Source organism: Pinus tabuliformis, chromosome 9 (assembly GCF_031772625.1).
Source record: "Pinus tabuliformis cultivar Carrire ecotype Pingquan chromosome 9, CPIR1, whole genome shotgun sequence".
Classification (NCBI taxonomy): Eukaryota; Viridiplantae; Streptophyta; class Pinopsida; order Pinales; family Pinaceae; genus Pinus; species Pinus tabuliformis.
In genome coordinates this window covers 1,603,043,110-1,603,067,037 of record NC_142307.1, presented here as the reverse complement: position 1 = coordinate 1,603,067,037, position 23,928 = coordinate 1,603,043,110, and the positions used below count along the sequence as shown (strand labels likewise).

The 23,928-nt window shown below is 37.4% G+C and overlaps 1 pseudogene; it reads right to left on the bottom strand.

The window, feature by feature from the left end:
* Nucleotides 1–21,765: 21,765 nt before the first annotated feature.
* The window catches only part of LOC149154901 (alpha,alpha-trehalose-phosphate synthase [UDP-forming] 5 pseudogene), a 60,606-nt pseudogene continuing 58,443 nt past the window's right edge, over nucleotides 21,766–23,928 (bottom strand).

Sequence of the window (23,928 nt, the reverse complement as noted above, 5' to 3'; positions counted from 1 at the left end):
CTCCTCCTGCACTTTATCTGATCTGGAGGATCAGAAAAAATATGGTTATGTAAAAAAATAAATAATAATTTCTTGAGTATTCTCTCCTCCTGCACTTTGTGTGATCTGGAGGATCAGAAAAAGGATTGTTATGTTAAAAAGAAAAGAAAAGAAGGAGACAAAATAAACTTCACCATTTCAACTGATTCAATCATAATAATAAAAAAAGTATAAAAAAAAATGAAACTCAACTGCTTTAATAGGTTCAGTTGTCCAAGATTGACTGGTTATGGTCTGTAGTGGTCTTCAAAACACTGTGTCCTATTTTAATAAGACTCTGCAAATTAGCTGCGGAATGCAACCTGATTCCATAACTAATTGTGAATTCTGCAGCTAATTTCAAGGTTTAGTAGGTTACAGGTGTCCAATGAAGAAACCGACCACATGGGCATCTCTAGAATCATCTCAACATGGATCCTATCCTAGTCACCCAGCCCAGATCGAAAAACAAACTAGCTTATATGGCTATCTCCATTCCTAGTTTTTGTTGTGGCCTCAATAGAAAATCTGCATTCCTGTTCAAGCTTTGGCCTTAAAACGAACCTAAAAAAGCATTAGCCTCCTCTAGTTGTTTTTCTGACTCTTGTAATCAGTAGCAGTAGGCCAATGTTAGTAAAAATCTTCAACACTCATCCATATTCCATCCATTGCTGAAGCATCATCAGTAATGCTACTACTGCTATTTGTCATCTCAATTATTTCTCCTCTCTAATCGAAAGAATTTGACCGAGGTTAGGGGTTCGATTTGCCTTGCGTTGAATTAGAAAATCAAATGAATAAGTAGGTTTCCCATGATATTTGAAGCTCTGAAACTCATGAAATTGTTTTATTCCCCTGTCTAGCTGGAACATTCCAATAAGACTATACCTATATGGAGATACCTGCAAACATTTATGAGTAAATCAATAACTTTCCAATGCGATGCAAGGATCATAATATAGGATTATATTGCGTTACGCTATTGATTCAAGAGAACATACCATATGCAATATCAATTAAGCGGAGGTTCATTATAACGTAGTTATATAAAGAGCAGGGAGCACAAGCCAGGAAGCAAGAACATATGACCGAAAGCAAAATACCTGTTCAGGATGTCCTTGAAAAATTTCAGCACCATTCATTTTCTATTTCCTGTGTTCAAATCGAAAATCAAACCAAAAAGCCGAATGCAGCAATTCATAAAAATATAGAACAGTTAATTCACAAATGCGTAATCGCTGAAAAATGTATTACTTCAACTGTATGATCTGGCCAAATGGAAACGAATTTTGGAAAAATAAAACATGGGTTTTTTTTCCAATAGGTCAGTTAGATAACCCAAATAGTTTTAAGAAATTCGTGGCGGTTTGAGAGAATTTCTCAGTTCTCTAAAGCCTCTTTTTGCCTGCCGCATGAAGAAAAATGGATTTTAATTAATGAACAGGTTGTGATTTAATTTGGCAAGGGAATTATGAATTAGGAATCAAATATGTGCTAACATCTAACCTTACTCCACCACATCTCCCGCCCTTAATTCCTCATCTTTAATAAGCTTGCACTTGTCTCTCACACTTGTTTAAAGACATATCCCAATTGAACACAACGCTTCTCCATTGCACCCATTTAACGGCTATTCCTATGTTCTTTTGTTCTTGTAGGTTACTTGGCATTGTACTCACTAAAATAGCGGCACAGGAGTTGGTACTCATGGATCTTGTCTTCATTGACAAGTTTTGTGTACATGTTTGATTTTATTATGACGTGCCTGGCAGTCTAACTATACTTTCAACCAAAACTCTGCAATGAAACGATCTCTATCAACTCGTAATCCTATGAAAATCACTAATCAAGCTCATGACTATTTTCCACTTCGTCTTTATCAAACTGTACTTATAGCTAGGTTGGATTATATGCTTTGGTTTCACCTCACTGAGATTGATCCAACCATTAAAGCTCCTGAGCAGCGAGTATTTGACATCATAATAAATGACAAAAATATACATCAGATATCCTTAAGGAAGTGGGGAGCTTTGCTGTTGTTTGGTGGCAGTATACTGTAAGAAATTTGAATAAATCAACAATTAGTATACAACTGAATCTAGTTTCTAGAATTCCTTTAATCAGTAGTCTTGAGACTGTCTTTTAGCTATGGAATGTAGCCTGATTCCGCAGCTAACTAGCAATTCCACAGCCATTTTCATACTTCTATAGGTTATAGGTGTCAAGAGACAAAACAAACCACATGGGTAGCTGGGAAAATGTCAGTACATGGATGGTGTCCTATTCATTTGATCCAAGTCGATGAAAAAGACCCCGGTCAAAGGGAAGTCAAAGTGTGTGTTATCACTAAGTCGCCACACTAAGTCACCGCATGTCAAGAAAAAAATATAATTTTGAATCAATGAAATGAATAAGTTATTTACTCACTTTTTTGAAGGAATTGATTAATTTTGGACTGATGATGAAAGATTAATGGCTAAATTTTTATTCAAGATTTTTAGCTACAGAAACTGTGCACATTCTGCAACTAAAGGCCAATTCCGCAGTTGTTTTCCAGCTAAAAAAACCTCATTGTTCAAATCAGCCTAACTTTCTCATACGAAATCAAATTTTGATGATTTAAGTATCTTTGGAAAGATATCGACAAGATCTACACAATGAGAAATCTATCGTTAGAGTTTGAAATGGTAAATAATGAAATAAATTGCTGAAAAGAAGCAACATCAACTTGAGGCACTAATTCCAAAATAGGTATAAATTCTTTTGATTTTTCCTTTGAGAACTTGTTTCATTAATACAAATTCTTAGTTTTGTGTGTAAATATCATAACTAGAGAGATTGATCCCCTCTCTCCTTTGATAATCTTACATTCCATTGTAGAAGAAGTATTAGTTTTTTTGCAGGTTCCAGGAGGAAGGACAAATGACTACAAGAGAATGGTGTCTCTCTAAGACACCAATTTGTTTCATAAGAGGATGATCAACAACAAAGAGGAAATACGTTAATACAAAATTAGATCCAAACACTTGAAAAACTTTCAGATACTATTGTCTCCATCACATCCATACCTCATAATAAACCATTCACCTCATTTCACTTCATATTTTCCATTTACATTTACATACACTTTCCATCTCTTTTTGTCCATTCATAACCCACAAATAAAAGCAAGAGGTTCATTCACATGCTTATTTCCCATTGCCATTTCTGCTCTCCATTGCTATCTTCCATTTTCACCTTTCATTTCCTATCATTTTCATTTCACAAATAAGCTTTGCTTCAATGCAAATTATTGAATCCATAGTCCTTTGAGTCTAAGTTCCTTGTAAAGACACCTTGAGGCTTGCATGCCTTAATGGCTAGTTCTCATGCTGACAAACAATGGGAATACATTAATGTCCCTTGTTCATAAGATCTTCTAGGTGACTCGACATTAGCAAATTTATTCGTACCTAGCAAGATGTGTTTGGGCATCTTGACTCTCATTGTCATCAATGGTGAGAGTTTTCGTGTTGACTAGTGGCATCCATTGATGGCCACTAAGTCAAAAATTTCCTGCTATGTTCGACATCAGGACATCTTTTCACATAGTAGGAATTGTGCCAATGAGTTTTAAAGACATGAAGACTATTATTTTCAGCATTTTGGAGCAGATTCAGTAAGTTTTAGTAGAAGCAATAAAAAGTCATCTTAACTCTTTAGCCATGACTCCTCTTATTCAGCCACTTGAAGAAGAATATGATCAGAATTTTGCACCCACCACAAATACAACTCATCCATTCCAAAAGGTAAGTTAAAGTACGTCATTTTCTAACATTTGACCATAGAATTCCATAAAAATCTAGAATGATGTTGGAAAAACATTTCTCTTCCTCATTTCATAAAATTGCCAATACTATCAGTTGGGTTGGGGGGGGGGGGGGGGGGATACATTCATATTCATATCTTGCCATGTCCATATCATATTTAGGAGCCCACATGCTTCCAACATATATTAACTATTACATTGTTATTATGAGCATACAATGGCTTTTCAAAAAGTGCTTAAAGGATAAATTGGATATAAACAAAATCATGGTTGTGACACAAGAACCAACCATCATGCAATCCAACAAAGATATACTTTGCAAACAATAATCAAAATATCATTATGCAAAGTTCAAAGATCAAAATAGAATGCAACAACAAAAAAAAATTGGTTGTAACACAAGAACCAACCATATTGCAATTCAAGTAAAACACTTTACAAAAATATGAAGTTATCAAATGATACAATGCAAAGTTAAGCTAAAGCTCAAGGGTAAAAAACGAAAGTTAATGTAATATATATTGCATGAGGACATGCAATAACTTCAGTTGGGGGGTATGTTGGGTCTTGAAAATGTCATTCATTTCCATTACATTTTCACTATTATGTCCATTATATCACCTCCATTTCACCTCCATTTCACTACTATGTCACTACATTCATCCCACTTTCATTATCATTGGTCCACATTTACGTTTTTCCAAACTTTATTAATTCTTAGCCTTTTTAAGTGAATTTGTGGTTAAAAATTAGAAAATAATGTGCATATGCTTATACCTAACAAATGGGTTGAGATTGTTGACATGTGTAGGTCAAAAGGAGGCTTCTAGAAGACCTTTATGTGGCACTCTAAGGCCAAATTCGAATTTGAGTGGAAAGAATCATTGGATCATGAGGATATGTGTCACATCTCCCAATTGTATTGAAACTCTAAGAAGACATGTGTCTTATCAGTTCCTATTTTGATTAGGACTCTAGAGGTAGAGGGAGAGACTCATGGACTCTCATTAATGAGATAACTTCTCCTCTTTTTGTATAAATAGGAAATCTCTCTCCTTCATTTGTTAGCTTGTTAGTCTTAGCTTAGCTTGGATTTTTAGTTCTTTAGCTTGGATTTTGTAGTTCTTCCTTGATGGCTTTGGAAAGTTTTGGAGAGATTTTTTGTACTTTGTAATTTTGAAAAATTTGAATAAAGCTTTGATGTTCTCAACATGAAAGGAAATGTGAAGTAGATGTCATGAAGCACATTAGAATGTAAGTAGGGTAGATTTTATTTTGTAATTTTGCTTTATTTTAATTCATCTATGTCATTTTATTGCTTTCAAGTTTGATAGTTTAGATGGTGAGCTCCAGTATTGTAGCAATAATGCTACAACTCCTGGGGCTTCCTGTCTCTTAATTTTATCAACCCGGTAGTTCGTACAAACTTGGAAGCGACGGTGTTGTATGCACAAGTACTAGCTCTTGTCGCAGCTGTCACTTGGTCAGCTGGCACAAGTCCGCTAGGGCTCAAACCAACTTCTATAGGCTCTCAGAAGAAGCTTGTTAAATGATGGACGAAAGCTAGCTCAGAGAAAACTAATCTACTTGGCGAAAATGAACTAAAAGCAAACCAAAGCATGGAAACCCTAGGAAAACCCTAATTTGACTAGTCTAACCTCTATGATGCAAAGAATGTGAATGAAACTTCTACCAACTATGCCATTACTTATAATGAGTGAAAATGCATGAATCTAAGCTACTTGCATCTTAAAAGACATGTTTTTGTATTTTTTCTTTAAGTGGATGGAGTGATTGTGGTTTTGTGTTTATTAGGGTTTGGTTGTGCAGATGTGATGCGGAAGGAAGGGAAGCTTGGGAAAGGTTGGGGAGGCTAGGAGAGGTTCCCAAGGATCCTTAGCATCCGTCCATAGAGGTTCCTCACGCTGAGAGGCTCAGCAACCGAGTGAGTGGCCTCCTACAGGATGTCTGCAGGGGATCCTACAGGAAGTTCTGTAAGTCTTCTACAGGATGTTCTGTGATTCTTCTACAGGATGTTTACGAATTGGAGTTTTGGAGGATGGATGGTTGATGGAAGATGCATGGATGGTTATGGAGGTAGGATGGGGGTTTGAAGTGACCCAGGAACTGATGGATGGAGTGATGAGATGATATATGGAAGGCTGATTTGGCTTTAAGGTAGTTGAGACAACAATGGAGAAGAAGGTAAGGTTACTTGGCAAAAGAGAAGATGGGAGATGAGGGAACAGACTTGGTGATGGAGGAGCTAATCTGAACGAGGCTCAAATGAACGAGGAGGTGATGAAGATGCCCTGCATAGTGGTTACTTGATCAAACCAACTACATCTTGCATGCAATCGAAATATCATGTGATCTATCTAACAAGTTAATGAAATCGGTGGACAACAACCTTATTCATGAAAAGAATCACATACAACCTGTGAACAAAACATTATCAAAGAGATATAAATGCATGAATAACTCCTACCAATCTATCTTAAACATAAGAAACTACTTTAACCATCAAAAGCAACCTAAGTAACACAACATGAATTAAATCTAAAGAGCAGATTTTTTCTCAAGAACGCAGCAAACACACATAAAGAGAAACAAGGGAGGTACTGGGTGCTTGAGATGGGCCCAACCCCAAGAGCTACAGCCTCCCATGAAAGGGTTAGAGCTGGTGCAAAGCTGGATCCATCTTTATTAATCAAGAAATGAAAAGTACATCAAAACTGTCCACAAGGAGAGCTTGAACATGAGCTGAAAGCAAAGCTAATCTATTGCATAAAAATCGAACTACAAACTAGCTAACTAATGGATAAAACAAAATGACTAACCACTAGCTAACCAAAATGAGGCCCCAAGCCTTCTTATTTATACAATTTGAGGACCCAACAGTCCTCCTAAAAGTTAGGGACTTGGCTGCCCAAGACTTGTAGTTAATCAGCAGTCCAACTTGACTTGCTTGGATGCCCTTGAGCTGATTGATTCGGTGGCCCTTGAACTCCGAGCTGATGGTGGAGAATTCGAGATAAGGGCCCATAAATGAGGGGGACACCTTCCTACAAATCCTCTAGCTTGTTCTCCCACGAATTTGGCTGTCAAGTGCTCATTAAGACCTTCAATTTTGTCTCCAAGTTGACCAAAAAGGCTACACAAAGCACCCATTAGACTTGTTGGCATAATGACTAACCAAATTCACTCTATTAACATAAAAATAATCAAAAACATGCAATAAACAAATGAGAATGGTGGACTAAGCCAAATTAGGAGGTTGAATGAGCCCAAATAATTGTACATTTTTGGGGCTCATCAGTAGAGTATTGTAGCAATAATGCTACAACTCCTGGGGCTTCCTGTCTCTTAATTTTATCAACCCGGTAGTTCGTACAAACTTGGAAGCGACGGTGCTATATGCACAAGTACTAGCTCTTGTCGCAGCTGTCACTTGGTCAGCTGGCACAAGTCCGCTAGGGCTCAAGCCAACTTCTATAGGCTCACAGAAGAAGCTTTATCAATGATGGATGAAAGCTAGCTCAAAGAAGACTAATCTACTTGGCAAAAATGAACTGAAAGAAAATCAAAACATGGAAACCCTAATTTAACTAGCCTAACCTCTATGATGCAAAGAATGTGAAGGAAACTTCTACCAATGATGCCATTACTTCTAACAAGTGAAAATGCATGAATCTAATCTACTTGCATCTTAACATACATGTTTTTGTATTTTTTCTTTAAGTGGATGGAGTGATTGTGATTTTGTGCTTATTAGGGTTTGGTTGTGCAGCTGTGATGTGGAAGGAAGGAAAGCTTGGGAAAGGTTGGGGAGGCTAGGAGAGGTCCCCAGAGATCCTTAGCATCAGTCCACATAGGTTCCTCACGTTCAGAGGCTCAGCAACCGAGTGAGTGGCCTCCTACAGGATGTCTGCAGGGGATTCTATAGGAAACGTAGGGGTTTCTACAGGAAGTCTACAAATTGCTACAGGATGACCTACCGTGGGTGTTTGAAGTGATGGTGGAGTGACGGAATGGTAGGGGGAGATGTGTAAGGTAGGAAGAAGGCTGGTGATGGCTCAGGAGTGGAGAAGTAGGATGGAGAACGAGTGTATGAAGTGGGTTGATGGATGGAAGGTTATAACAACGAAATGTCTAAAGAATGAAGTTACGTGAGGAGTGGAGGAGTTTGGGAGATAACAAAGCGGAGCAGAGGTCGAGGATGTGGTTGTATGCATGATCAAGATGAAGAAGGAGGTAATAGAACGCTGAAGAGCAGTGTAAATGAAACAAATGGCTTATGACTGTCACCAAGATGAAAATTCATTAACCTAAGCTACCTGAACTCAATGAACAGCAATATAAAGTGTGTAGAGGAATGTGCATGAAGCGGTGATGAAGGTGTATGGTGCAAGAGTGAAGTGCATGGAAAGATCTATCATAAACGAGACTATGTTGCAGCATGTATAAAGTGAAGAACTGCGTATTTTTGTGGCTGGTATAGGCTGCACTCCAATCTCCAAACAGAGATGGCAGTGGAGACTTTCTCAACCTTTTTGCTGGAGCTCCAAGAGATTATATCTATCCTCCTATCAAACTTAAGCACTGAAAACAAATCACCATAAACTAGTCCTGCCTATGCTCATGAAAAACGACTAAATTACCAAACTGTGAATTCGAATTGCATGTGAAAATAAACAAACTCAAAGTGCTGGAACGAAATCCAAACACATTACAACACTGAGGAGATCTATTGCTCTCAGGTTGGGCCCTAACCTGAGAGCTATAGCTCCTTGAGAAAACTCAGAACTAGATCAAAATCTGCCTTCTTTATTCATAATCTGATGTCATGCCAAATTGGCTTACAAAAAGAACTATACCGAGCTGTGCTCAAAAATTACAATAGTAATGCGAAAGTTTCAACTTTTGCTCATCTTCAGTATAGTCATAGGTTCTACAAAGGACATCAAACTCAAACAAGAAGGTATCTGGATCTTCAGTGGTCAACCCATGGAAGTGAGGTAAGGCAGAGGGGCTAATGTTCTTCATTTTCATCTCTCCATTGGTCTCTCGGATGGGGAAGGCACCTTCTATTCTCTCATCTTCTCTTCTATTGTCAGCCATAGCTTCAGATGGATTGGTCTCTAACTCTTCTTCTACTATAGGGTCTTTGGATATCTCAGGTTGTTCACCTATAGATTCCTCTGGGTCATTGTCACCAAAGAAGAGAGAAGGGTGACTCAGTGATGTGGTGGGGGTGTTTGGTAGGAATTTTCCTAATCTATCTCGGTTCCTACGAGGCATGAAATGGAAAAGATTTTCTTTTTCTTTTTGCTTGCTTTTGCTTTGCTTTTCTTTTGGTACCTGCAAAACTGAGACATATTGATCTACACCTAACTATGAAAGATGCAAAATTAACTGAAAGCAGGAAAGGACTAATCTACTTTGCTCAAATGAAATTGCAGGAAGGAAATGCTAGTCTATGAAAGCAGGAAAGGCTAATCTATGAAAGCAGGAAATGTCTATGCTACTTTTGCAGAATGGAAATGAAGTAAACTACTAGCAGAAGGTAAGAGTAAGAAAGTAGAAGAAAAGCAACAATTACTAATACTCTGACGCTTCCAAATTGTATTGAAACTCTAAGAAGACATGTGTCTTATCAGTTCCTATTTTGATTAGGACTCTAGAGGTAGAGGGAGAGACTCATGGACTCTCATTAATGAGATGGCTTCTCCTCTTTTTGTATAAATAGGAAATCTCTCTCCTTCATTTGTTAGCTTGTTAGTCTTAGCTTAGCTTGGATTTTTAGTTCTTTAGCTTGGATTTTGTAGTTCTTCCTTGATGGCTTTGGAAAGCTTTGGAGAGATTTTTTGTACTTTGTAATTTTGAAAAATTTGAATAAAGCTTTGATGTTCTCAACATGGAAGGAAATGTGAAGTAGATGTCATGAAGCACATTAGAATGTAAGGTAGAGTAGATTTTATTTTGTAATTTTGCTTTATTTTAATTCATCTATGTCATTTTATTGCTTTCAAGTTTGATAGTTTAGATTTTCCATTCATGCAATTTTAATTCATTCAAGTGTGCTCAACAGGTTGATTGTAGATTAGTTTTCCTTTACATGTTTTTGTATCAAATAGTGACATGATATTTGCCTCTCTGCTGAACTTTTTCTTAAGCTTTTCAATTTCAGTTATGCTTTGATTTCAGTCTTATTTATTTGTTGTTGTTAATTAGTTTAGATATCAAATTCTTCATGTCATTTGACGTTATCTCCAGAGCCATGGCTTAACCCCGAAAAGCTACTTGGCGAGCTATCAGATTATGAGTGAAGTGATTTGATTTTACTTTCATATCTGTGATTGGATATCAAGTTCTTCATGTTATTGACGTTATCTCAAGAGCCATGGCTTAACCCCGAAAAGCTACTTGGCGAGCTATCGGATTATAAGTGAAGTGACTTGATTTTACTTTCATTTGGAAGTAGGTAATTTAGATATCAGGTTCTTCATGTTATTGACGTTATCTCCAGAGCCATGGCTTAACCCCGAAAATCTACTTGGCGAGATATCAGATTATAAGTGAAGTGACTTGATTTTACTTTCATTTACAAGTAGGTAATTTAGATATAAGCTTCTTCATGTTATTGACATTATCTCCAGAGCCATGGCTTTACCCCGAAAAGCTACTTGGCGAGCTATCAGATTATAAGTGAAGTGACTTGATTTTACTTTCATTTGCAAGTAGGTAATTTAGATATCAATTCTTCATGTTATTGATGTTATCTCCGGATCCATGGTTTAACCCGGAAAAGCTACTTGGCGAGCTATCAGATTATAAGTGAAGTAAATTGATCTTGCTTCCGTTAGTCTGTAATTTTTGGTTTGTTTGAGTGTAATAGTTTAGATTTTATTTTTGTAATTAGATGGGTAGCAGAGACAGTGATTTCATGATCAGTATTTCATCTTTTGTTTGATTTAAATAGCTACATATTTACATTCCTTTTCAAGTATTAATAGCATGTTTTGAGATCTTTTGAAGTGCTAAGTTTTGGAAGTTACCATAAGGGACATAAACTTTGTCTTGAAATCTACATCCATACTTGACCTTTAGAAGTATTCTTAAGACCTTAGAATAGGATTTCCATTTGCGTTAAACACTTTAGGAAACCAACAAGAACAAAACCCCAAGAACAACATAAACTATAAAACAACGAAGTAAGAAAAAGGTTAACTAGGCACATATGGTGCACCACACTTCATCAGTTTACGATACTTGGATTGATAATTTATGTAGAGAAATTTAAGACATTAAATTGAATAGACAGTTCCTCCATGTACTCCTATATGCCCATAACAGTTCCGGAAATTTGTCAGCCTAATTTCTTCGATGACTGGCCACAGTCTTAGTGAGGATCCCCTCAATGACTTTATTAGTGCTTTCCACCTGGCCATTTTCCTGTGGATGGTAAGGTGTTGTGATTTTGTGATGGATTTTATATTTCTCGACCAATTCCCAGATCTTATGAGATGTGAATTGTGGCCCTCCATCTGTGACTATCTCCCTGGGTATGCCAAACTAGATGAAGATGTCTTCGAACAGAAAATTTGAGACAACCTACTCTATGGCTCTAGTTAGTGCCTTCGCCTCGACCCATTTCATGACATAGTTGGTACAAACCAAGATGTAGGATCTCTGTCTAGATGAAGGATTGATTGGTCCCACAAAATCCAGAGCCCACTTCTCAAAAGGTTCTATGACGATCTAGGGCTGTAATGGCATCTCATCTGATTGTAGTGGTTGGCCCATCCTTTGACAACTATCACATCCCTTCACAAACTTCTTGGCATCCTGAAATATTGTTGGCCAGTAGTACCCTATTGAAAGGAATTTGTATCTCATCTGTTTATCTACGAAGTGTCCTCCACAAGGTTCCTCATGAAAAACTTTGGGGATATCAAAGACCTCATCCTCTCTAACACATCATCTGATCTGGAAATCAGGTCTAGTGGGTAGAGGTTCCCATCTATCTAGTTATATGTAGAACTTTGTTGTATGATTTTATTTTTCTCCCTGTAGCACAAATATTGGGAAACTTCCCTGTAGCAAGATAATTCGCTATGTCTGCATACCAAGGTGAGTAAGTAGAAATAGAAAAATATATTCATCAGGGAAAGAATCTTCAGTAGAGTGCAACTATCATCAATAGTTAACCTAGAAAGAAATTTAGCTACTACATTATCTTTTCCACGCTTATCTACAATAGTCATATCAAATTCTTGTAACAACAATAATCGACATGTAATCCTACCATTTGTAATTGGCTTATTCATTAAGAAACGAATGGCAGAATGGTTAGTGTGTAAAAATACTTGATATCTAGTGATGTAATGTCAGAATTTATTGATGGCATGCACGACTGATAAGAACTCCTTCTCGGTCACTATGTAGTTGAGCTCAGCTAGAGTTAGATTTTAACTTATGTAGTAAATGGTGTAAGGTTTCTTATCCTCCAGCTGGCCCAGAACAACACCTATAGCAATATCCGATGCATCCATAGCTATGTGAAATGACAGTTCCCAATTAGGTCCTCGCAACACCGGGGTGGCTGATACACAACCTTTCAGCTTTAAGAAGTCCTGCTCACACTTCCCTGTCCACAAGAAACCGACATCCTTCATGGGTAGGGAAAATAATGGCGATGTAATTCTTGAAATTTTTTCTATAAATATTCTGTAATACCCTGCATGCCCCAGGAAACTACATACCTCTTTTTGCGTTTTGCAGGTTGGAATTTTTAGGATTACCTCTATTTTTGCACGATCTACCTCGATTCCGTCAGTAGAAATGTAATGTCCAAGCATGATCCCTTTAGTCATCATCATGTGAAATTTCTTCGTGCTCAAGGCAACATTAATATGTACAAACCGTTCCAACACTTTTTCCAGGTTGACTACTACTGCTTCAAAAGCATCTCCATAACGTGTGAAATTGTGCATGAAGATTTCTAGACAGTAATTCAATAAGTCGGAGAAAATTCCTAGAATTTCCCTTTGAAAGGTTGCTGGCACATTACAGAGCCCAAAACGCAACACTCTGTATGCATAGGTTCCCCAAGGACAAGTAAAAGTTGTTTTATCCTCGTCTTTCGAGGCAATCTGTATCTGATTGTAGCCATTTAAACCATAAAAAAATGAAAATAATTTCTTTCCGAAGAGAGTATCAAGGACCTCATCTATAAATGGAAATGGAAAATGGTCCTTCTGAGTGTCATTTTCGAGTTCTCTATAGTTGAAACAGACTCTCCACTTGCCATTCTTTTTAGGAACAATGACAAGCGGCGACACCCATTAACTGTCAAATATTGGATAAATAAAATTAGTGCTCAAGAGCTTTTGTAGTTGCTCTTTCACCACTTCCTTTAGTGCAGGGTTCATGCGGCGCTATGGTTATCTGACTGGTTTGCAGCCATCCTTCAAATAAATATGGTGAGTGCATATGTTAGGGTGGATCCCTTTCATATCCGTATAATCCCATGTAAATGCCTTTTTATACTTCTACAATAGTTGTAATAGCTATTGATTCTGTTTAGCAGTCAAATTGGGGTTAACATTCAAAAAATTTCCAGCCTCAATCTCAATTGGGGTGCTAGCGATATTCAGAGTTCTCCTCAATTGTTCAAAATCTACATCTTCCACATCTTCTTCCTCATTTTCATTTTCAACAGAAGCAATAGACAGGGGAATACTAATAAAACCATTAATAACATAATCTTCTGTTTCATCTTTAAAATACTGGGCTTTCCCCAGAGTGAGGAGTGGTAGGGCAAGATCTAACTCAGGCTCAAACTCATTCCACCAAGGGTTGTACACATCCATATTTGGTTTTGGAGGGTAAATATTAAGGTTCTTGGGTGCCTGGTAGGCTGAGATCAACATGGATCCTGCCCTGCAGCCTATAAATGCATCCGTAGTGGCCAGCCAAGGTCTCCCTAGGATCAAAGGATGCCCCCTCAAATTGGATTTGGGTTGTAAAATAAGGAAATCAGCCAGGTATCTCCAGGAAGCTACCATAATCACTATATCTTCTAACATCCCCTCGGGTTTAACATGGGACCTATCTACCAATTCTAGCATAGTAGGGGTGTGTCTAAGTCCTTGTAGCCCGAGAGCGATGAAGAGATCTTTCATCATTACATTAATGGAAGCCCCAAGATCAATTAATGTATTGTCTATGGGTTGATCATTAATGTAGACAATGACTGTAGGCTTGCCTCGATCATTGTGCTTAGTAAGGAGAGGTTGAGCACACATTAATTTAGATAAATCTCCCATCACATGTATGGTGGCAGGGTCTTTAGGCTTTCTTCTAGGTTTCTTGATGCACAAATATTTCACTGTCTTGGAATAGATAGGTACTTCCTTAAGGGCTTGCAGAAAAGGGATTCATACATACAAATTTTGCAACTCCCTAAGGAAATCAGATTTAGGCTAGGAAACCATCCTAGGTACAGCTAGTCTCTAAGGATACGGGGGTTCCTACGTAACAACAATTCAATCTGTTGTTACAGGTGTATCAACTTTCCCTGAAGTAACTGTTACAGGTGTAACAATTCATCTCGGGTTGGTTGTTAGAAATGTAAAAACTTCCTCTATATCATTTGTTGTAGGCGCAGTAACTGCCTCAGAGTCTCCAACTTCTCCCCTGGATGGTTCACAGTCTTCCTCTGTAATGATAGGGGAGTGACTAGGGTTAATTACTGTGCCCGATCGTAATTGTATTTCATTAAATTCCACGGGGGTAATAAGGTAATTCTGGAAGGTCGTAGGACCCTCTATGCCCTTAGCTGCTTTATTATTTGGGTTTGGGTTAGGTTGCACAAGTAGTTGAGGTCGCATCGGTGGTGGAGGAGAAAAAGCTTTGATAGGAGGTAACCGTAGTTGTTGTTGCATGGGTGGTGCAGGCAAAGCTGAATTCTGGGCATTTCCTCTCTAGTTCTGGTTCCATGGGTATGGTTGGGGTTGAGGATATTGGATAGGAGGAGATGGAGACCATTGGTTCCAAGGCAAAGGGAACTAAGCTAAAGGAGGGGCAGAATATTTCCATGGATATGGTTGATTATTATATGCATTGTTCCATGAATTGAAAGAGGAAAAGTCTTGAGACATACCTCGAGGTCACAGTTGCCATGGCCTCCATGGTGCAATGAAGTAAGAGGACTGCACCTCTTCTCTTGATTCTATAAGTGCTTCCTTTAGTCTAGGAAGCTCCAGAAACTTCTATGTCAAATGTTCCAGCTCGAAGATGTTGCAGAGGCTGAAGTTGTTCAATTCACATTCCCTGTAAGGATGTTTCTTCCAACAAGTCGGACAAAACACAGCTAGGGGTGTATCAGCTTTTGGTTGTGCCTTTTTGATCTGTGCTATTATTATCTGGGCTGAGAGATTACTAAGGATATAGGTCTTGAATTTTTCAAACAAATTTCTGATCTCTACTCTGGTTACTCTTCCGCCTGCATATTTTTATATGCGAGCAGAGGCATCCCAAATCGTACTTCTTCCTCTAGATGATCCTCAAGAGAATCATAGGCAGAGTTTGATAATTTTTGCAAATGGCTCTTGTGATATATCCCCCTTGCCTAATAGGTTCAGGGTGTCAAGGCAGTTATCCCTCATTCCTCTAATGAATATAGTCTTCAATATTTTTGGGTCTAAATCACTGTGTTTAGACCTCTACAAATTGTAGTGGAACCATTCCACATAATCTTCTAGGCTTTATTCCTCCTTCTATGTCATTCTGAATATCTCTTCCCTCAAGTCCCTGGTCCTACAATAGTCTTGGTACTTTGACAAGAACGTCTCCTTCATATCATTCCACGTTGAAATGGAAGCGAGGCCTAATCCCATGAACCATCTCAAGGCTAATCCTTTTAAGCTAGCAGTAAATGGTTTTAACTTTTGAGCATCTGTTATATAATCATAACTTCTATGCAAGACATCAAACTCAAATAGAAATGTATCTGGGTCTTCCACAATCATCCCCTGAAAGGATGGTAAGGATGATAGAGTGATATTCTTCATAGGAGCTTCACCCCTAAGATTCCCAATTGGGAATTAAAAAGTGGTAGTGGTGGTGTTTGTTTTAGCATTATTATCATTGTTGTCCCCCATGATTAATTATTCTAATCCTTCCTATAGCATAAGTTTTCCCAGTTTCGTTTGTGATGGCCCTGTAGACGCAATTAATGCCTCATATACTCCTGGAGTTGGTTGTTTCACTGCACTACCTGTATCTGGATATTGATAAGTCTCTAAGTGCTTCTCCTTCTTAGGTGTTCGATGCCCCCACAGTTTCCCCTTGGCCCTCGGTCCTCAAATTCTAGCTACTCACTTCCCCTTCCTACTCATGAATCAAGTCCTTGGTCTTGAAGGTATGAGGACTGGCCTTAGAATGATATGGTCCCGAGATGGAGGGATTGGAGGTTTCTATTTTCGCTATGGGAGTAATAACCTTTTGCGAACTTGTCTTCCTTGCATTCCTTTAAGAGATAGACTGTTCTTTTTCTACCTTAGAGATTAATTCCTGGATAAATGTCTTCCTTCACACATCTTCACCCTTTGTTTCCTTTTTACGACCCGTCGTTCCTGTGACTTATTAGAGTGGGGGTGATTTTAGTATCTCTGTAATTCTTAAAAAGTACACACATGGACCCTATGTATATCAAATCAAGTTCTAAGTATCTCAGCCTTCGACAGTGGTGAGCCTTCACAGGTATGTTAGAGTGATGCACAGGTTCTTACCTCTCATCTTACCACCCAAAAACTGAAGAGCTGAAGACACACTAATCAGAGCATCAAAATGTTCTAAGTGTCGTAATTATCACAATGGTGAGCCCGCCCATGTATGTTATAGCTATGCATAGGTTCTTACCTGTCATCATACCGCCCAACAACTGTGGACTAGGAGCACTTCTATATTAAACAAACAACTTGGCTGATTGTATCGTCAACTTGCCATCCCAAGTAATGGAACCAAAATGTAGTGATGTTTTATCAGCCTTAATTGACTTAGACTGCAACATTAATTATGAACCTAGTTAGGTCATGTTGTTTCAATGGAGTTCGCACTATCTGTGCCGATACACTTCAGCCAAGCATAAGAAATTGCTGAAAAACTATAAAAGGTGTCTCTAATCTAATTTATTGAATGAATCATGTATGAAGATATAAAAAACCATCCACAAAATCAAATCACAACTCACAACTATTGAAATAAAGGCACGCCACACCTAGAGCTAACATCTATTCTAGATGGTTACTATTCCTCTGTTGTTTAACTCTATGTAACAGCATAAGATAAATAAAAGGAGTAGCGAACACAATCCATGACATGTGCAGTAACAGTGAGAAACTATAAATCAATAAACTGAACTGAAATGTAGACTACCTAATCACTGCAATCCCTGCCAAAGAGGAGGGCCCTTCCTCCTCAGCAGGGTGTAGGAAGACACAAAAAGTGATTAACGAATCAGTTGATAAGCAATAACAACATCACTATGCCAAATGATATTAAAATGAGTTCAGGAGTTACAGAAACAGAGTAACAATACTCATATATGTGCGCATATCTGATACATAAAAATCTGAGTCTTTTATAGCTATTACATCCTTAAAATTAGAAAATAGATCAACCATGAGGATCTCTGATTCTCATGTTGATCCAAAAATAAAGAAGTTGCAACCTACTGGTAAATAAATATACATTAGTTACAACTGCTTGAGTCTTGTTGCCTCAAAAATAAACAATCTAATGCTGACAGCTCTTATGTTGAATAATACCCACATTTCTAGCTTCGGTGCAACAGTATTGAGCAAATGATGGTTCGGGCTGACGCGGCATAACTGAAGACAATACTATGGTGTAACAACAGACTCACGCGAGGTGTAACAGCACCCAATGTGTAACAGCAACCTGTAACAACACCGATGTGTAACATCAACTTGTAAGAGCAGCCACTTGTAGCATCACCTAGTATGTAGCAGTGATATGTAACAACATTCAGGGTGTAACAATGAACTGTTCTACCCTTTCCTACAGCTAAGTCCTGCTGTCTGTTTGCTTCCGTGAGCCAACACCTGAAAAGGATAAACTTCTTGACATGTTCCTTCAATGCTCATCCAGTTAGCCTCAAAAATAAATAAAGCCTCACATTTATGCGGTAAAATACAGTAAAGTAACATGACAGTAAAATGGATGAAAAGGGTAAGAAAACGGGGAATTTTGTCATATAAGGGCACATGTCTGAAGGAAATAATGGTCAAAACAAGGGAACGAAGGTGCAGAAAATGAGTGAAAAACCACACCCAACAACAAGTATGCTAAATTGATTATCTGTCTTTAGTGAGGTTTTATTTTGAACCACTAGGGCATGGGTGTAACCTAAAAGAAATGTGAATTATGTATTGAGGCAATAGTTCCTTAGGAGGTATCCTGCCCTCGAACACCAATTTGATGTTCTTTTGGTCAGACTTAGCATGTGCTACAAATAAATGTGGATTATAATTTACCAAAAATAACTCCTCAAGAAGTACATATGAACCCATAATAATTTGTCCTCAAATTTCCTGTCCTTAACCATCAATCTAATCCTTTTTGGTCTTGTTTTAAAGCACATTGTCAATTTTCCTCAGTATGTATGATTGAGCAAGGTAACTCCTCAAGATGTGTAACATACCTAATAATTTGTCCTCAAATTTCCTGTCCTTAACCATCAATCTGATCCTTTTTGGTCTTGTTTTAAAGCACAATGTCAATTTTCCTCAGTATGTATGATTGAGCAAGGCAACTCCTCAAGATGTGTAACATACCTAATATTGTCAGGAATGGGACTTGATTTTCCTCACTGAATCTCTCTTTCTCATCCATCCACTGGCTGCTCTGATACCACACTCTAGTATACCTACTACCGACACCTACCCTTGGTCCAAATTATAATTTCATTTTAAGTTTTTAAGCTCCCAAGACTAAACTTTGAACTACCCTGTCTGTTCTTTGCCTTCCAAATATGTTTATTGCTAATACTTATCTGGATTTCATTCTATACAAAAGAAGATATCTAAGACTATATGGAATCTCTTCACATGTAAGGCAACATTTATGTTTAACGATACCATGCATACTGTCTAGAACTCACAAGCTCTTGAATGCATGCATGACCATTGGCAATAAAAAGAAAACCGAAACTACTACCTTACTGTCTATGTAAGGTGAGATCCATAACATCAGAGAATTTTAGTAAGAAGGTAGTACTGTAGTAATTGGATGGGTAAGTTTGTAACTCTACTCACTAGTACAAGGCCTCTTTGTGACAATATTCACTGGATCAAGATCCAATCCTTGCTAGCCTACTTGTGACAATGAGGAAATTGCCATAAAACTCAATTTGACATCTTGTACGAAAGGAATAGCAACATGAATATGTGACAGAATAAAATTCCATACCTACAGAATTGTATTCCTGGCACAACATTAAAGATAATGCTAATTGGATTTTCCACTACCTCTGTCTCTCACAAATCAACTATCTCAACAAATTTGAGTTTCAAAAAAGATGGCTTTTTGACAACCTCCATATCGAAAGAACTATGTTTCTAGATTAAACAACTTAAGCCTTTAATAGAGGGTTGCTAGCCTCAGAAGCTATGAGAACAGTTGCTCTTTCCAGATTTCCTATTAGTGTGAGAACACGTGAAAATGGTCATGAAATTTCTAGCATTGCAGATGCCACTAGAAGTGATGTTTGTGTCCAACATCTGACAAAAGGTCAACATTTTTCCTCCACATTAGCTGAAAAAATAAAAATAGAAGAAACTCATTGCTTTGATGGAGAGTTGAGGTCACTCTAGGTTTAAATTCAACAACATTTTGTAGGTTCAATGTTGATGTGTACTCCTTGGAGTATTCAATTTTTTTTCCTTAAGTACAAAATCTCTTCCCCAATGTATTGATGGGCTAGGCTTTCTTGGTCTACACCTTCGACCTCCTGCTTGATATTTCTGGGAATCCAAGTAGATGTAGATGGAGAAGAAGCAGAGGCATATTAATATCACTCATTTAAATTTGTAAAAAAAAAGAACTTCATACACACAATGATACAAAGACAAAGTTCTATGTAGGTTTGTACCTGTGTATGGATCGATAAGAGCTCTGATCACCACTTTGGGATTCTCATTCAATTGGATGATGGATTAAAATAGTCAAATCTCTTCCCCAATGTAGCAACATGAACATGTCATAGAATAAAATTCCATACCTACATAATTGTATTCTTGGCACAACATTAAAGATAATAAAGTTCTATGTAAGTTTGTACCTGTGTATGGATTGATAAGAGCTCTGATCACCACTATGGGATTCTCATTCAATTGGATGATGCATTAAAATAGTCAAATCCCTTCCCCAATGTAGCAACATGAACATGTCATAGAATTAAATCCCATACCTACAAAATTGTATTCCTGACACAACATTAAAGATAATGCTAATTGGATTTTCCACTACCTCTGTCTCTCACAATTCAACTAGAAGTAATGTCTATGTCCAACATCTGCCATAAGGTCAACATTTTTCCTCCACATTAACTGCAAAAATAAAGATAGAAGAAACTCACGATGACCCTATATCAGGAGGCTCTAAAGCAAAATATAGATGTTCATTTTCACATAATGGCATGAGGATTTGTTAAATATTTCAATGGGAAAGGACAAATATAACATGGAGGAAATGTCAAATAATAAACTAAACCAATCGCCAGAAAGGAATATAACATGCATGTAATGTAATTAAATGGATCGATAAGAGATTTGATTACACAATTTAAGAATGTAATGTATTTATGTGTGTATATATATATATATATATATATATATATATATATATATATATATATATATATATATATATATATATATATATATATATATATATATATATATATATATATATATATATATATATATATATATATATATATATATATGGTTTGGTTACTTAAATTTAGATATTTTTTATAAGAGATGAAAGCCTACTAATCTGAAGCTTTTCAAAGAAGAAAATTCCATACCTACATTTGACAGGGAGTTGTTATGCTATCACGAGACAACCAATACCATTGGAAATTAGAATTGAATTTATCTTTCCCAAAATCTAGTTGGGTAGCATATGAATTTACTGCTACAACTGATAACTTTGGGAGGGAATAGGATTCATCCTAGGTAGCCAATTTTCTAATGGCACTAATATGGATCATATTATTTGTAGGTGTAGGAATGGGATATAGAATTGTATTCCTGGCATAACATTAAAGATAATGCTAACTGGATTTTCCACTGCCTCTGTCTCTCACAAATCAACTATATCAACAAATTTGTGTTTCAAAAAGGATGGTTTTTTGACAACCTCCATATTGAAAATGAACTATGTTTCTAGATTAAACAATGTAAGCCTTTTTTTATGTATTCAAGCTTCTATGATCCATAATGAATTAAACAAAGTCTTTGGGTAGAAATCACATGAGAGAATTTTTTGGCCAATGCGTTTCAAACCAACAAGTGTGGTTCATCATCATCAAGTTCATGTAAGCCTTTAATAGAGGGTTGCTAGCCTCATAAGTTATGAGAATGGTTTGATGTTTGTTGCCTTAAAATTCAAGGTCTGATGAAGAGTTGAGGTCACTCTAGGTTTAAATTCAGCAACATTCTCTCGGTTCAATGTTCATGTGTACTCCTTGGACTATTCAAATTTGTTGCCTTAAGTACAAAATATCTTCCCAAATGTATTGATGGGCTACGCTTTCTTGGTCTACACCTTCAGCCTTCTGCTTGATATTTCTGGGAAGCCAAGAAAACGTAGATGGAAAAGAAGCAGAGGCATATTAATATTACTCATTTAAATTTGTAACAAAAAAGAACTTGATACACACAATGATACAAAGACAAAGTTCTATGTAAGTTTGTACCTGTGTATGGATCGATAAGAGATTTGTATGAATCAAGACGCACCACTCTGAATCCCAATCCAAATCCTAGCCTATAGCATCAGCTTCGAGAGTTCTCTCTACAAGTTGCAAGTATCCTATGAAACTCTAGGCCCAAAAGGCTACATCATGAGTGTTGACATACCTAAAATGCTTTTCACGTCTCATTTTCTTCTCAGCATCTCGCATTGTAATGGCAGTATTCATAGCATCAGCTAAAGCTTCAAGTAAAGCTTCAATATTCTAGGGATTTACACGAATAGCTCCACTTAGAGAAGGAGAGCATCCAATAAACTCGGACACTACCAGCATACTTTCTTTAGGGTTATCAGATGTGATTCCAAATCTGGCATCTAGTTCTGTAATACCTTGTCTGCAAACAATGTATTCGTATGGGATCAAATTCATACCATCCTGAACATTCTGCAATTGTGTAATATGCAACCCTTTCATACAACGGAACATGTCTCTACACCAATTCAATAGGTTGATATATTTTAGTTCTAAATGACTCATTTATCCTTGCTGAGGTGACATATATCTCCTCCTGGACCTCCAAAACATCCCTACCTCGCTCGCGTGCAGGGTTGAGAATTTGCACCATGACCAATTTACCAACCAATTCTGGGTGCTGATACAGAAGATGTTCCATTGCCAGAAGTTTCAACCCTATGTCCTTGAAAATGTCCATGTCATCAACCCCAAAAAGCACAATCTTACCCTCATACTTTGCCTTCAACTCACTAATCCACCACTCGGTATCAACAAGCTTCAATACACCCTCAAGCTGACTCATATGTATGCCCACAGGCATAATCTTGATCCCCACAGTGCGCCCATAATACTCTAGGCCTATATACCCTCTCTTGGACTCATACTCCAATCCCAACATCCTACTGCAGTAAGAAAGAAAGTGCCTCGCATAATCGAATGTATGGAACCCAATCAGATCAGCATTGAGTAGACCCCTCAGAATCTCTTCACGCATAGGAAGAGTGTGGTAAATCTCAGAGGAGGGAAATGGGTTGTGAAGGAAGAAGCACCTGGAAGTAGTGCCAAGCAATGGCGAGGTTCATCTGCCCGAGTATATAATTTGTAATTAAATTTCTAACTAACTTAATACCGGTCAAACACTAATCGGAAGGTTGAAACTATTTTAATTGTCGAACACTTAAATCAAGGGCCCACGAATGTACAAATAACTTGAGAGAGGAGTTGATTTTAGAGGGGAACCCCTTACAACATAAATATCACTAGTTGTCATGCAAGGTGTTTTCGTGCATGGTTAGACATTGGAGGTTATGTCATTGGTTTATGGGCTTATGAGGTGTCATATCATCGACGGTCCACATGCATTAGGGATTTGATCGATGATGTTGGAGTTTTGGGTTCGGTATTGGTGTAACTACCTTCACCCACACTGTTGTACTAGCCTCATTTTCTCTTTCTTTCTTCTACTGTGAGCTCTACAACCATTCTACCTTTGTTATGCCTTTGAACATGGTTTACTCTTAAGACAATTAGTTCTATGTCACTTATTGCACTCGGTTCACTTTTGTGGATTCAATGTGGAAAATTAGTGATAATACTTCATCATATAACTTTCTAGATTATGGCTTATTTACCTCTTACTGTAATAGGTTGCAGGTGTTGGTTATGTTGGTAGGTTATTAAGGCAGGACAATGTCTTATTTCTACTTATGAAATTGCAATGCTTAATGTTTTTTTATTATGGGTTTGTTCTCAGGTACCCTTCATCCAAGGGTTAGAAAAGTAGAAAAAAAAAATGGTTATGAGGTTGGACTCATCTGGTTACAAATTACAACAAGCACCAGTTTGCTACTATGCGAATGTCGAGTAATGTTTTCATGCTAAATCTGGGTTATTTTCCTTATTATTACCAAATATTTAAGTGAAGTTTCCTTTTTTTTTAATGTTGTATTTTATCTTGTCCATAGGAGCAGAAAGGAAAATATGCCTCCTTTGAAAGCAAAGTTGAGGTTTTCCCTATAACAATATCATTGTGGGTCGTTCGTTTTTCTTTCTCATTTCCTTTCCATCTTTATCATAG